Consider the following 18,134-nt stretch of genomic DNA (forward strand, 5'->3'; position numbering starts at 1 on the left):
TTAAATAGTTTGATATTTATTCTAATCAAATCAATTATATATATATATATATATATATATATATATATATATATATATATATATATATATATATTAGACAAACTATAATTAATAAGTTTAATAAAATCATTTGTATGTTGTTTTACACTTTTAAAAGTTAAGGTATTTTTGAAAGCTAATTTATGCTTATTAAAATTAAAAATTTTAACATAATCTTATATATTGATAAAATTTAAATTTATTTTTATATTTATGTCTATCATATATTTTAAATTTTAAAATTTATTTTACTAAAAAAATTTTAGTTTTTTGTGCTTACTAAAAATAATTTATTTTTAGTTTAATTTATCAAATTAAATATAAATGTTACAATTTTTTAAAAATCAAATTTGATAAGTTATTTTCGATAATTAAAAGTTTTAGTAAAATGACAAAGTAAAATATTCTAAAAATATTATTTGACTGAAATTCCTATACAAGTATATGAATAATTATTGAATTTGAAAAGTAAATATATAATTATTAAATTATGTATTGTACAATAGACTATTTTAATATAAAATAAAGATAGTAAAAATTAACTAATATTAAAGTAATTATTAGGAGCTCTAAGAGTATAAATGTTCTACTCTCGCAATTATTTAACTATGCCATATATACTAAAGTGACTTTGTTATAGATACGTATTAATAATGGTAAAATATAAGGTAAAGAGCAAAATTTAAAGATGTGCTTAGGTGGCAAAATCCAAACCATACATTCTAAAACCACACTTTTCACTTAAAACCGTAACTCTTCACAAAAGCGTCACCTAATGGAAAAAAGTAAATTAGAAGATTTAAGAGAAGAAATAATTAAGTTATCAAAATTAATAGATAAAAAATTAATGATTTTAACTAATGTTAACTGTAATGACACCGAATTCTTAAAATCAATACAAAATGATTTTTCTCAAAATCTTTATTTTACTATAAGTTTTATTGAAGGACTTCAAAAACCTGAAAAAACTTATTTTTCACATGGAATTTCTAAAAAATGTTACCATGGAAATGATTCACCACATCTTCATCATACCTTTAACCCACAATTAAATTCTATAATAGACATGCTTGAAGAAATATTAGTATCTATAAAATTTCAAAGAAATAAGGAAAAAGAGAATCCCAAAGAAGAAAAATTTCACAATATAATCAACATAACAGATTTAAAAGTAAAACCACCACTAAAATTATGAATATTGAAGAAAAATTAGAAGAAGTTACAATGCTTTTTAAACAATTAAAGATGGCTCAAGAAAATAATATTATGGAACAAGGTTTTCAAATAGAAGAAGAATTAGTAAATTCTGAAAATATAGACAATGAAGAACACATCCTAGATTATTCAAGTGACGAAGAACCAGCAATTCCAATACAAGTAAAAAATGAAGCTGGAACATCTAAGGATAATCAATCTCAATTTAAATGGGAAACAGGTTTTGATAATTATGCTTTTAAAAAAGGGTTTACAAATAAAGATTCAAAATATATTCCTAAAATCCAGGAAATGGAAGGAGAAAGAATGCTCGATTTAGACTGTAAAAAGAACGAAAAAGAAATTTTCGAAAATTGGTTGAATTCCTTTTTATTAGAAGCCTTTACTAATCCAAAACTTAGTGAATTGTCTGGAAGAGATATTTGGAATTACATAGGGTTTCATACTAAAGGAACTATAAGAGATTATATGACATCAATAGAAAACCAAATAATAGAAGAATTAGCAACAAAAACTACAGCTTATGATAAGATATTATATATAATGATGATTCTATATAAAGAATTTTTTGGTAAAAATATTATAGATCATAGACAAGAAGTTTATAATAAAGAATATCAAGAAGCAAAAAACCATTTAGCTAATATTCAAATATATGATCTATGTAATGTGGAGTCTTATATATGTGAATATAGAATACATTATTACAAATTAAAAGAAGAAGATAAAAATCATTATCTTAGTATGTATATAACAAAACTTCCATATCCTGCTAATGAATTTATAATGGGAAGATTTATAAGAGAAATAAATAGAGGAACAATTGAAAATAACTTTGGTGGAGCAACCTCTGCAATAAGAGAGGAAATAAAAGAACGTTGTATGCAAGAAGCAACTCAAAAAAGATTTGCAAATATAATTAGAATTTGATGTCAAGATAATGAAGAGATACCTCAAAAATATGGTCTTAATAAAAATTTTCAAAGAAAAAGAAAATATCAATTTAGAAAAAGAAAATACTATCCAAACTGGAGAAAAAAGAGATATTTTAGAAAGGAAAATAATAATAAAAACAAAAGACAAAGAAATAAATATTGCCCAAATAAAAAAGAAAATTGTAAATGTTGGTATTGCCAAGAAGAAGGACACTATGCAAATGAATGTCCGAAAAAGAAGGATAAAAAGGATCTTACTAAACAAATAGAAATTGCCAAGTCTTGTTTCATGGAACCTTTAGAGGAATCTGATGATAACTTAGACTATATTTTTGAATATGTCTCGGAAATAGACTCAGAGACTGAGTAATAATGCTACATTTATTACTATAAAAATAACAGAAAAGTTTATAAATGCTTTCATAGATTCTGGAGCAACACAATGCTTTGCTAGTTCAAATATAAAACTTGATTGGAAAAAATTAAAGAAACCATTAAGAGTTAGAATAGCTGACAAATCAATACATAAAATTGACCAAAAAGCAGAGATGGTTGAAATCTTTATTCAAAATTATAGGTTCATTGTTCCATCTATATATATGTTAGATTCTGGAATGGATTTTATTATAGGAAATAATTTTTTAAAGCTATATCATCCATTCATTCAAGAATTAACATATATAGTTTTAAAAGCTCCACACAATTCTTCAATAAATCAAAAATCAAAACGTATAAAAATACCGACTACTACTATAGATAAGATCTTAAAATTTAAAATATTTTCTATATTAGAAACATGTTATTTAAATTTATACTTTCAGATAAATATCCCAAAAAATAATCTTGAAATAAAGATAGAAGAACTTTTGGATGAAATTTGTGCTAAAAATCCTTTAGATATTAAAAATACAAATAACGAATTAGTAAGTATTAAATTAAAAGATCCTACAAAAGAGATAAATGTTTCAAATAAAATTCCTTATTCCGCAAGAGATAGAGAAGAGTTTTCACTAGAATGTAGAGATCTTTTGGAAAAAGGAATTATAAGATTAAGTAAAAGTCCTCATGCGGCTCCAGCCTTTTATGTTGAAAACAATAATGAAATTAAAAGGGGAAAACGAAGAATGGTTATTAACTATAAGAAGATGAATGAAGCAACTATTGGTGATGCTCATAAACTTCCAAGAAAAGATTCTATTTTAGAAAAAATCAAAGGAGCAACTTGGTTTTCATCTCTTGATGCAAAATCAGGATATTGGCAACTTCGTTTAGACGAAGAAACAAAGAAATTAACTGCTTTTACTTGCCCAACAAAAGAATCAACAAGTGTGTTGCTCTATGAATGGAATGTATTGCCATTCGGATTAAAACAAGTCCCAGGTATTTATCAAAGATTTATGGAAGAAAATCTAAAAGAGTTAAATGAATTTGTTTTAGTGTACATTGATGATATACTAATTTTTACAAAACAGGATAGAGAAGATCATCTTCAAAAATTATTAATAGTTTTAGAAAGATGTAAAGAAAAAGGATTAGTTCTTAGCAAAAAGAAAGCAAGAATAGCAAAACAAGAAATAGAGTTTCTTGGATTAATTCTATCCACTCAAGGAAAGCTAAAACTTCAGCCAAATGTCCTAGAAAAGGTAAATTTATTTCCTAATAAAATAGAAGATAGAAAACAATTACAAAGATTTTTAGGGTGTATAAATTATATTTCTGATCAAGGATTTTTAAAGAATATAACAGAATACACTAAAAACTTATTTCCAAAAATAAGTACTAAAAAAGAATGGAAATGGGATGAAAAAGATAGTATGAAAATTCAAAGGATTAAAGAATTATGTGAAAAACTTCCAGAACTTTATATTCCAGAAGAAAATGACTACTTAATAGTAGAAACAGATGCTTCAGACATAACCTGGTCAGGATGTCTAAAAGCTAAGAAAGCTATAAAAAGTTTGGAACAAGAAAAAGAATCACTAGATTCTAAAGATTCCCCAAAGAAATTACTTTGTAGGTATATTTCAGGGACTTTTACTCCAACAGAACAGAGATATACCACTCATGAAAAGGAAACTCTAGCAGCAATTAAATCTCTTAAGAAATGGAAAATTGATTTACTACCCAGAGAATTTACATTAAGGACAGATTCAAGTTACCTAACAGGTTTCATACGATATAATTTAAAAGTTGATTATAATCATGGACGATTGGTAAGATGGCAATTATTTTTGTTACAATATCCAATAAAAATTGAATATATTAAGGGTGACAAAAATGTTATTGCAGATACACTAATAAGAGAATGGAGTTCGTCTACAACGCATTAGATCAAGAAATTCAAAAATATGAGCAAGAACTTGAAAAATGCAAGCATTGTCAGCAAATAAGGACACAGATCCAATCTCTCAAGAAGGCCATCGAAACAATGAAATCAACACAACAAGCAAAACCATCAGAGTTCAGCCAGCTAAGCGTGGTGGACAAATCAGGTGAAGAAAAAATTTCAGAAAATAAAACAATTGCTGAAATCATTAAAAAATCCACCCAAGATAAAAAATATTATGTAATTTATAATGGCCCCATGAAAGGAGTATATGATGCCTGGGAAAAAGCAGCACCATTCACACATCAATCAAGGATAATTCATAAAGGAGGGTTTCTAACACTGGAAGAGGCAAAGGAATCCTTCAGGGAATATGAAGCTCTCCATCCAGAGCAAACCTTAAAAAGAGCAGATAAAGCTCCAATTCAAACCCAGAGAACAGGGATAATAAGAAACATTCCTACAAGGGCTGAAATCAAGGAAAAGAAAAGGGTCTGTAGATCAAATCTCAGAGAAACCCTTAACATAGTCCTGAATTGGACTGAAGAAAAAAGGACAATTTTGGGATATTATCCTATTGCCAAAGAACAGCTAACAAAGCTGGTTATATTCCCAGATGCTTCCCCATCTGACACCTATCAGTTTTTCCAATATGGATTAATTGATACAATTTTAATTTTTAATGATCTAAAAATTATTAGTGAGTTTCCTGCAGGATTCGTTGATGCAGTAAAGAGATTTAAAAATATGATTGATAATGTAAATCCAAGGGATATATCCCTAAAATTTACAAACAGTCAACCTATTTTTAATGAAGAAGAAGAATGCTTGGTTCCAGCACACCAAGTAATATTCATGTCCATCTTCCCAGGAAATTTTCAACCAATTGATCAGATTCAAGATTTAACAATTTACAGTCATGAAGGAAGGTTAGCCAGCACATTAGCAAGGGTCTTTGAAAGAACTCAAAAAATAACGAAGGAATCTCACACAAGGATTAATTATAAAAGTAGAAATACTCTGCTTGTGTCCAGTAAAAGAAATGAAATTGAAGAAAGAGAGATGAGACTCTTGGTAGAATTTGAATCAGCATTCTATAACTTATCTGGACTTTTAGAAAAGCTCCTTGAAGGGATAAAGAGGAATCTCTGCTATTTGATAAAAGACAGAGAAGACCATAAGTGCCAGCTATGTGCCTCAGAGATATCTGAAGAAAGCAATAATGAAACGGAATCAACTCACATGATGAAAGAAGGAGATAATGCATCTGAGGGTCACATGATAAAAGAGGAGGACAGTGCATCTGAAGCATCTCTCAACATTATTGCATAGTGACGTAAGCACTTAGGTCATAGAGCACCAACAATGTAGCTGGTGCAAAAGAACAAACAATGACGTAAGCAATGACGTCATAAGAAGGGTAAGGATGGGAATTGTCCATCAAATCCAACTATTATAAATAGGTTGCTTAGGCAATTGTAGAGGCATCAGACAATAGAAAGCAGGAGGCTAAGAGTACTCATATGCTAGGAGAGCAAGGAGGAAGCTGCCAAGGCGATTCTATAGTCTGAAGAAGAATTCCCTTAGGGAAAATAATTCTAAACTCCCCTCTGGAGTTAGTATCTACAATCTCCCCTCTGGAGATAAAAACCCCTTATGTAAAATATACTAAATAAAGGAAGTTTTTCTCCAGAAAGGTACATCTTCATCTTAATCTTTAAATTATGAATTATTTAGAAAGTTTAGAATTAACAGAAGAATCTGATTATTATAGATTAACTGCTTTATTAGATAATGAAAAACAGGCTGTTCTAAAAACAGAATTAAATCTCAAATCAAATGAAAACTTTAATAAACAAAATCTCTTAAAAGAAGTTTTTAATAGAAAAAATATAATATACTATAGAAAAATTCAACTTGAAGCCCCTATAAAGATAAAATCCGCCAATGGAGAACTTGAAATAGCTTTGATAAATGATGAAGAATTAAGTAAGCAGATTGAGAAAATTAAGGATCAACAAAAAAGATCTAAAATTGGATGGATTCATATTAGTACTATACAAGTCTTAATCAAATCTACATATATGAAAGGAATTAATTCACCAATAAGCTTAGCAATCTGTGACAAAAGAATTACTGATGATCCAATAGATCAAATAATTGGAATTGTTCATGGAAACTTGGCAAACGTAAATGTTAAATTCAATGCTCATCTTGGATATGCTATACCTTTATCAACTGAAAATCTTGGAAGATCTATAAGTTTAGCTTATAAATTTCACAGAAAGAATCTAATGGAACAAGACGATGAACCATTTTCGATTACATATGCAATAAATTATGCTTTAACAAATAGCCATCATAGTATAATATTTAAAAACAGAGAAAGAATTTATGTCGATGAATTATTTCAGAAAATTGTAAAAACAGAAATACCAAAATATAAAGCTATTGAAAACCCAGTTCTATTATTAAAAGAACCATCAGGAAAATTAGTTTCATCGAATTTCCAAATAAGAGAATCTAAAATTAATAGCCCTTTAAGTCTATCTAAGTTAAAAATTAAAGAAGAAAATTCTGAAATAAAAGAATTAACAAAAAAGGTCGAAAAGTTAAATGAAACCCTAAACACTAAATTATGACAATAAATAAAGAAGAAATATATATAACTTATCAAGACAAGAAACAAGAGCTCTTTGAAAGAGAAAATCGTTTAAATTATTTATAGTTTTCTGGAATAAATCAAAGGGCATTTGAAGCTCTAAAAATAATTTATGACAAGTTGAAAAGAGAAGTTGAAGAGCTAGAGAAATTAATAGAATCTCTGGAAAATAGTGATGAATCGATGATAGAGTTCGCAGAAATTCTAAAATAAATAATGAAGCATAAAAAGATTGAAAAACCAGAAAATAAAATAAAAAGAAAAAGGACGGAAAAATTAAAAAGTAAAATAAAGGAATATAAAAGGGAATTAAATAATCTTCAGATCGAAATTGATGACCTTATAATAAAAAGGATAGAAATAAGAATAAATATAAACAAGTTGGAATTAAACTTAAAAAATTTATAAATGCCTGGAAAACCATATTATGACTTAAAAGAATTAAAACTATTGAAAGAAAAAATGGAGAATGAAGTTGAAAAATTAAAAAGATATTTAGAAACAACAGAAAGTGTAGAAATAAAAGAAGTTCTTGAGGATTTAAGAAATTATATTAAAGAAAAAGACAAACAGATAAAAGATTTTATATACAATAATCCATGCAAAAAAGAATATTATAAACTAAAACAAGATTGAAAAACTATATAAATCAGAATTATAAATCAAGGACTAGTAAAAAATTGGATAGAAATGGTAAAATTTGGTATCAGAGCCAAGTTAACGATTAAGGGTAACACTTTTTCTTTAAGCAACACTTTTAGTGACACGCTTTTCAGCCACAAAAAGACAAAAATCTGTACACCCACATCTGTACACTATAAGGCCCCTTCAATTTTATATAGTATTGTGTATTGTTCCATAGCTTGAGTTACACACATTGAAGTAGCATATATAGTAGTTGAAATATATCCAGCATGAGGTTATCTGATTTTGTACCTCTATGAGCAGAATATGTTGAGAAAATAGCGGCATTTTTTGCAACGCCGGTATCTACAACTTTTGAAATGAAATTCAAATTTTTAGTTTTAATTCAATTAAACAACTTTAATTCAAGAAAGATATTTTAATCTTTTTATTGGGATAAATTATCAAAATAATATTCAAAAATTAATTTAGTTTATAAAAATAATCTAAAAAATTACGAAAAGCAAATAAGATTTTGAAAAAAATTAAAAACAACAAAAATATTTTCTTTTAATAAGTAATAAATTAATTTTGTATTTAAAATAATACTTATATATTTAATCTAAATTTTTGTAGAAATATTTGGATAAGTATTTAGAATCTGCATGCAAAAATCAAAACAAAATTTGATCACAAGATTTCTTTTCAGTTTTTTAAATTTGTTTTTTCAGTTTTCTACAAAAAGTTTACTTGGAACAAAATCACTAAAAATTTGAGGATAGAAATGTTCGAGCATATATTTGGTGTTCATATTTTGCCGTTGATGGAAAATAACTTGCATGGTATATATTTTATTCTTTTTATAATTAATTTTAAAAGATTTTGTCTTTTTAAAATTAACAAAAAAATATTTTAATCTTTTATACTCAAATTTTAATTTTGAATACAGAACCTTAATCCTGAAAAGAGTATTTTAGATCTTTTAAAATTAACAAAAAAGGAATATTAATTTTTTATTCAATTATGTTTTTTTCGTTTGCCTGTAATTCCTAACAAGAAAGTATATTATATAAATAAGAAAAGAACAACATAATAATATTTACATAGTTGCCAAAGAAGAATATGATAACGATATATGCCTCATACTATACATACACTAGAGGAGATGTATTATTGCATGCTGATGTGGACATAAATAGTGAAATATCTTAAACAAATATGATATGTTTTGCCGAACGTTTTATATGCCAATATCAACATGGTTGCCGCCATGTTCCTGTTGGGCCAACCGTGGAGAGTTTTCGACTATCGAAGAGACTTCGGGAAGGAATCAAGTAAGAGAACATAAGATGAGAAGACAACACATCCAACTCAAAACATTAAAATATTAAATTAATGGGTTTCTCTTCTTATAAACTCCTTACTCTTTCTTACTTTTTTTAATGTAGGACTAACTTCAACACTCCTCACACTTACGACGCTAACAGTTAATACATTCATCTACCCTTGATGCAAATCAAAACTGCATAATAGAATGTAGTGTTTTTCTTTTCTTAAATATATCGTAACAGAAATGATAGAGTTCATTACAGGATTTATAATTTTTATTTATTATTTAATTATTAATTCAGTTTTTTAGGTTTAATTTTTTTAGTTTAGTAATTTAACAGCGTATATTATTTTATATTTTTAGATATTAATAATTAACTGATGACTATATATGAATAATAATTTCTAATAATTTTTTAATATTTATCTACACCATAATATTATTAATACATACAACTGGCATAAAATGTTATTATATATTGTTTAAAAGTGATGCACAATTAAATGGATTCTGTGCACATTGTCATAAAACCAATTCTTTAATTATATAAAATAATAGTCAATTATATTATTGTTTAATTTGGTCAAGCAAGACTAATTAAATAAGACCAGCAGACTCATATATGGTGGTAGACTCCATTGTCATCCACCAAACTCCATCCTCACACACCCAGTCAAACTACATCATGTTTAATTTTAATATTGAAATTTATATAAAAATATACAATAAGTATCACTAATTATAATAATACACAAACATTTTTGCTTTGACGAGATTTCAAAATGACATGGATATAATAATGGTACTATGAAGCACGTGATGGCCAGCTATCTTTTTTTTTTTTAAGTAGAAATAGGTATTTAATTAATTACAAGGTCCAAAATATTACAAAAGGTCAAATTACAATTTTTATTGGTGCTTCTTCTTCCACCTACACTGTACTTAGTATGGTAAAGAAAATGTATCACTAAATTTCCTTTCCATTTCACATTTGGCTAATCGGATAAAATCTCACACCATTAAAAACATTAATAATAACTAATTGATGGCTATAAATAAAAAAATTTGCTGATCCCTAACATTTCTCTTTTAAATCTGTGTAAAAAAAGTTTTACAATTTGATATAATACCACCAAAATAAATTATATATGATAAAAGATATTTTAAAAAATAAAATTTATACACGGAATTCTTCCTACTCCCATTATATATAGGGTTTTTTACTTAAATAAATTAAATGCATTTCAAAATTACTTAATTCCCCTGAATCAGATTCTGCAACGTGATTATCCTTTTTGTATTATTATATAAATCGTCCCAGGGTGCAAAGGATTATATTAAACGTAAATCATCTCACCCTAGGACGATTAATGAATAAATTTGTGATGCAAAATAAGAGTAAATCGTGGTAGGGCTTCTTGGGTTAGGAGTTGAGCATAAATCGTCCCAGGGTAGTAGGTTTTACGAGTTAATGGGCTAAACCAAACTGGGCTGGCACGATTTACTTGTTTTTTCAGACCCTCAGGACCCTGGGACGATTTATGTGTTACTCTGTAACACTCAAAGGGGTGGGACGATTTATGGCCAAGTGATAACCCTAAGGACTCAACCACGATTTATGCAGCCAGAAACTCTATAAATAAACGAGTTTCAAACAGACGATACACACAAAACATATGTTGAGGTTGTGAGAGATGGCAGAGAGTATTTTCTTGTTAGTGCATCACCGGGGAAAAATAGATGAAAACACAAGTGAGGGTGTAACTTTTTCTAGCAAAAAGCAGATAGGAGTGTTTATTACTCCGTCGACGACGTTGATGGATCTGCATAGTAGTATATTAGAGAAGGCTGGAAATTGTGGCAAGAAGCGCGTGAAGCAATTATTTTTTCGTATTCCGATATCGTTGAAGCCAGGTTATGTTAAGTTTGGGAAGTACGCGATGTTGGGTGATGACGACATGCGAGTTATATTTCATAGTCAATCAAAATTTCCCGACTTAGGCGCGCTGGAGTTGTTTGTCAGAATGGTTGACGTGGAGGGCAGTAGCGGGGGGACTGCTCCGAATCTGCCCACTGGCATCATAGAAGGAACTTCCACCGCCGTTCCAACAAGGCAACCGGCGACTCCACTTGTTTTGTCCCCATCTTTTGCTGCTGATTTGCCTGTCTCGGGTGATGACTTGGGTGATGGGCGTAGCTTCGGCCAGGTTGCAGCTGCGATGGGAGCTGATCCTGTAGGGGACGGTGCACCCACATTCATGGAGGTAAGAGAGAGAGATCCGTTTGTGGAGGCTATAGGTGATGATGGGTCAGATTCGGAGCCACCAATTATTGGTGACGAGAGCGACGCTGACGATGACACCGCAGTTGCCGTGGGAGCTCAAACCCATGGTAGCAGTGGAACGCAGCAGTACCCTCGACACTTTACCACATTGAACCTTGAAGCAATGAACCCGGCCGCAAACTTAGATCAGCATCACCCGGTGATTCACGGAGAAAGGCCTAGCGTGATTGGCACGGACGAGTTTGAGGTTGGGCAAAGGTTTGAAACAAAAGAGGAAGCTGTACTGACAATAAAGAGTTATAATATTCGGCGGGGAGTCGAGTATAAAGTGTTTGAGTCCGACCAGTTGAAGTATCATGGGAAGTGTGTCCAGTTCGGGAATGGTTGTAATTGGCTGATCCGTGTCACTATGAGACAGAGAAAAGGCTACTGGGAAGTTAGAAAGTACAATGGACCACACACGTGTCTAGCAACGGAGATATCAATGGATCACAGGCAGCTCGATTACCATGTCATATGTGCCTCGATTTTATCATTGGTGATGGCTGATGCATCGGTGTCGGTTAAGGTGTTACAGAATGCGGTGTCATCGAAGTTTGGGTTCAAGCCAAGCTACAGGAAGGTTTGGATGGGCAAGCAGAAGGCAATTGCGCAGATATATGGAGATTGGGAGGAGTCTTATAACCACATACCACAGTGGATCATGGGGGTTCAGTTGTATATGCCAGGTACAATTGCGCTTTTGCGTACTTCGCCAGTGAGGATAGGTAATACCGTTGATGCGTCAACGGTTTTCTTTCATCGACTATTTTGGACGTTTCCTCCATGCATTGAGGCATTTAAGTATTGCAAGCCACTTATATCCATTGATGGGACCCATTTGTATGGGAAGTATGGCGGCACTCTGCTAATGGCTATTGCCCAAGATGGAAACTCGAACATTCTTCCAGTGGCTTTCGGGTTAGTTGAAGGCGAAAACACGGATTCATGGAAGTTTTTCCTCACTAATCTCCGCCAGCATGTCACCCCTCAGCCCGGCATTTTAGTCATCTCTGATCGGCACAATGCCATCAAGGCTGCCTTGCTGGCAGAGGACGGTGGATGGCTCCCACCGTCGGCATACCGGGCATTTTGTGTGCGACACATCGCGTCTAACTTCGCACTGTCATACAAGTCTAAGGAAGCCCGGAGGATTCTAGTGAATGCCGCATACGCAAAGACTGAGGAGGATCACCGGTATTACATGGATATTTTGAGGAAGGAAGATCCTGCGATGGTTGCATGGTGCGACAGGATTGGGTTGGAGTTGTGGACCCAATATCGGGATGGTGGTCGTCGATATGGTCATATGACGACAAACATCTCTGAGTGTATCAATGCCGTGTTTAAAGGCACACGCAACCTCCCGGTGGGTTCATTAGTTAAGTCAACATATGGGCGGTTGGCCGAACTCTTTGTGAGGAAAGGAAAGGAGGCCGAGTCTCAAGTCGGAGCAAATCAAGAATTCTGTCAGACCCTTGTGAAGGCGATCGAGAGGAATCTACAAGCCTCAAGGAATATGCGGGTGGATCTATATGACAGGGGAAACTCCGAGTTTGTCGTTGAGGAACTTGCGCCGACCGCGGGTAGGATTGCAATGAGTGTGTGTCGGGTGTCTCTATCCGCCCGCACATGCGACTGTGGGAACTTTCAAGCACTCCACTATCCGTGTCGTCATGTGCTTGCCGCATGCTCATTTTGCAGACTGGATTGGAGGACATACGTTGATGATGTATACCGCATGAAGACCGTGTTCAATGTTTACAAGATGGGTTTCTCTCCGCCTATCCACGATGATCTCTTACCCGTGTATGAGGGACCTCGTGTCATCCTCGATCCTGGCATGATGCGGGCTGCAGTTGGAAGACCTCGGAGCACTAGGATAAGGAATAGTATGGATGAGGCGGATCCAGATAGACCCAAGAGATGCGGACTGTGCAGGACCCCTGGTCATACCAGAAGAAACTGTCCACAGCGCCCGGGGGCTTCTGAATCGCACGAAGGTAGCAATGCGTAGGCACGGTTGGCTTAGGAATGTTTACTATACCTCATGCCTCTTTATAGTTTGTCGTCTATTTTTTAAGTTCACATTCGTGGTAAACCTTTGTTAACGTGATATATATGTATTTCAATTCGGTTGTTTTTAATTTGCGTTGACTTTGCTTTTTGTTTGGACTTATACTTAGAGTTGTTATTACCTCATGCTAGTGATACGCGAACTTTATATATACGAATTGAAGGAACATAAACATATACCGAATGGAAAGATACAAAACCATAAAGTAGCATAAACATGTACCAAGCACAAACATGTCCCCAAACGTAAAGATAAATAACAATGAACAAGCATCAACATAGACGAAATAAAAATAACAACTCTAAAAACAACAAAACTCCAATAACTAACACATGTGTGAACCAGTGCCACACTTTGCCGGCTTGATCACGCGCTTCCTCCGCTGTGTGACTGGGACAAATGCATCTGGGGGCCTGCTATCAGCGGCATCTGCAGGCTCCGGCTCAACAGGCGGTGGGTGTTGTCTCAGAACCCCAATGGCGGATGCCGGAGTGCCTCCCAAGGCAAATTCGCCTCCGTGATAACCAGTCGGCACCTCATTCAAGTCGACGTTGAGGTCCACGGTAACACCATCAAACTGTGGCCTGTAATCACCAGCTGGGCTCCCAAACTGGGCAAAATCTGCAAAGAACTCTGAACCAGCACCAAATACCTGCTCCATCTGGTTCGGGCTGCCGAAGTCGGAGAACAGCGTGGCCGCATCGGCCTGGACACCCCCACTCCCACCCTCAGTAGTACAATGGAATAAAGTGCCCTCAACCCCTACAACACCTGCATCAACTTGATGCCCAGTAACATGCCCTCCGGAGGTACTACCACCTCCCCGTGCTGACCCACCTCCTCCTCCACTGTCTCCTCCCCCACTGCCACCACCCCAACCCCAAACAGCTCCGCTAGCACCCCCACCACCACCGCCACCCAACCCAGATCCACTCGCACCCCCTCCCCAACCAGAACCCCCACCACCTCCTCCTCCCCAACCATCTCGACCACCCCAACCCAACCAAATGGCATGTGGAAGGTATGTGTTTCGGGACGCCATCTCTCCACAAAAGCACTGATCAGTGGCTCATCAAGCTTGAACCAGTAATCATTCAACCGAGCAACATGTAATAGGTTCGCACGATCTAAGTACGGGAGTATACGATCATGCAGTATCATCTTCTGTTGCCGATGCACGCTCCTAACGCACCGTGTAGGCTGAAAATACGCAAGAATAACCACATCATTATTTCGGGTACTTATACACACACACATAGAAAATAACTTATGCCATGACAGATATCCAACTCACAGATGCCATCAAAATGGATATGTTCATAATAACATCTCATGTTCAAATCGACATTACCAATACAATGTAAGAACCATAAAAGTCACAACCGAACCGATCATTTCAACAAGTTAACGGTTCAACCGGAAATTCACCGGTTGAACAGATTGACCTCGTCCTATATATTTAAAAAATAAAACATATTAATAATTTTCAAAACTTAAATTTAAATACATATTTTCACCATTAATATCTCTACAACTTTTTTAAAAAAATTTTGAAACTCAGGCGGTTCGGTCGACCCGGTCTTACTAACTGATATCAGTTTAAACCATTTCATTCCGGGTTTGACCACACCGAACCGGTTCTTTCCCTCATCCGGTCATATCATCAGACTGGCCCGGTTCAGGATCCCATTGGCCGGTTTAACCCTCCGACCGCTTCGTTCCGGTTCGGTTCGAACCGGTCCGGTTCGTTCCGGTCCGGTTCAGTCCGGTTCGAGCCGGTCCGAACTCCATAGTAAAATCAGCAAATTCCATGGGATTCTACCGTCAGAACCATCACCCTATGATGAGTGAATTCCATGATCTTTTAAGACCACTGATTTCTAACATCTTATACTAAACCAAAAACTAACTAAATCACTATACATGATATCCGGCAACGTCTTAATAAAAAAATATTCTAAGATGCATATTCACCCTATACAATATCATCCAACATACTAATATCATCCAAAATTTAAAACCATTACAAAATTTATAAGATTACCTCTTGATCGATAAATCCGGCAACATGCGCAACGCCGTTCAGGCGGTACATATCTCCTTGGTTCGCGGCCATTACCACCGCCGGAGAGATCCCCCAACTCCTCCTGCCGACCACCTGCGGCCCGCTGCCACCACCCCCGGTGCCACTCAGACGCCTCTGCCCACCACCAGTTGCACCTCCGCCACCGGCTGGTCCCACACCCAAAACCACTTCTCCACCCAAACTCTCTCCGGTCAACAATGGTGGCTCCAATACCTCCCTCAACCGTTTACGCCGCAGCAACAACAAAGATGACTCGTGGTTGAGTCCTTAGGGTTATCACTTGGCCATAAATCGTCCCACCCCTTTGAGTGTTACAGAGTAACACATAAATCGTCTCAGGGTCCTGAGGGTCTGAAAAAACAAGTAAATCGTGCCAGCCCAGTTTGGTTTAGCCCATTAACTCGTAAAACCTACTACCCTGGGACGATTTATGCTCAACTCCTAACCCAAGAAGCCCTGCCACGATTTACTCTTATTTTGCATCACAAATTCATTCATTAATCGTCCTAGGGTGAGATGATTTACGTTTAATATAATCCTTTGCACCCTGGGACGATTTATATAATAATACAAAAAGGACAATCACGTTGCAGAATCTGATTCAGGGAAATTGGGTAATTTTGAAATGCATTTAATTTATTTAAGTAAAAAACCCTTATATATATATATATATGGCCACGTCTCTGGTACTTCCATTTAAGGTGGCTATTGGTGACTATATGTTGACTCTTCAATTGAGAGTTGACATGTGGCATTATCTATTAGAGTGATTAAATGAGATATAAAAATGGTTAAGTATGATATTGTGACAATCTCGATATATTAACCTATGGCCGTTTGAAAATTTATTATATCTTATTAATTTTAACCAAAAATATTAGATGTTATTTTTTTATTGTAATTAAAATTAAATCAATTTGCCAATGAGTAATAGTTCAAATGGCATAGTCTCTTCATACTCAATTAAGAGGTTACGGGTTCGAGTCTCCTATCTTTGGTAAAAAAAAATAAAAAATAAAATTAAATCAATTTTTTAAATTAAAAAATTCTCACATTTTTCTTATTAATTTTACAACTAAAATGTGTCATATGTTATTCCTTCATTACAGTTGAAATCAAAATTTTTTTTCCAAAATTAAAGAGTTTTCTCTTTCTTTTTTTTCCTTTTTCTATCTCTCTCATTCCTTCAACTACTTTATCTATATCATTATCAATGACTAATTACGAATTTGACAATCAAAATGTGCAACATGACATTTTTTAATTGCATTTAAATTAAAATTAAAATATTAAAATTGAAATTGAAATATACCTATATTATGTATCATATATTACTATCTCATATATTACTATCTAATTTAATAACCAAATGTGTCACATGATACCCTCTTACTAAAATTGAGAGAAAATATTTTTCTCCAAAATTAATATACCCCCTTCCTAAATTCTCTCATCTATCTCTCTCCATTTTTCTATTTCTCTCTACCATTTTCATTCAATATATAATTTATATTTTATATTAATAATTTGACAAATCAAAATATGTCATCCGATATTTTTTATTACAATTAAAATAATTTTTTTTTCTAAAATTAAAAAATTCTCACTCTTATTTTTTATTTTTATCTTTTTCTCTATTTTCTCTCATTCGCTATTTGTTCTACTTTTCTGTTCTATAAAAAATAAAATTAACAAAATAATATAATTTAAATAAAAATTATTATTATTATATATATATTTTTTAAATTTTTATTTATTTTTAAATTTTTACTAGTTATTTTTTTAATTTATATTTTAATTTTTTTATTTTAAATATTTATTACTAAAAAATACTAATATTATAATTAAAAATTCGAATCAAGATTCAATTGTTTAAAAAAAATTAATTTTAAATTAATACATATCCCTCATTGTAGAAATGCACATTTTTAGATTGCATAGAATTAACACATTAATTACCAAAAAAAAAAGAATTAACATATTTACCCAATTCAATTAACACATTTACTTCAGTGTAATAGGGTCATAAATACGGTCAATAAGACAACACTCCTCCAGGTGTCAAACTCTCATAAAAGTCACGCACTAGCCATCATAGCCACCACACTGGAGTGGCCACCACAGACAGCACCTATATATATATATATATATATATATATATATATTGCAATTCGTTATTTATTTATTAAATTAAATTTATATCGTAATTAACAAATTTGGAATTAGTTAAGCTAGTAACGTCACGTTATCACAAAGAAATCGTAGAAAGTACAAATTTATTTTAATAAAAATTTATTATATATAATAAAAAATAGGTAACAGATAATAAATAATTAAAAGCATAAATAATGTATATCTAAAAATAAAAATAGAAGATAACAATAAATTTCCTCCCGTGCCTCCAAATGACCAGGGACATTATTGGTCAAGAATTGCAGCGGGGACATTATTGCTGAACAGGGACATTATTCGGAGTCTACTATACTATATGATTGAGAACATCGTCTTTGAAGTTAA

Source organism: Arachis hypogaea, chromosome 14 (genome assembly GCF_003086295.3).
Source record: "Arachis hypogaea cultivar Tifrunner chromosome 14, arahy.Tifrunner.gnm2.J5K5, whole genome shotgun sequence".
Taxonomy (NCBI): domain Eukaryota; kingdom Viridiplantae; phylum Streptophyta; class Magnoliopsida; order Fabales; family Fabaceae; genus Arachis; species Arachis hypogaea.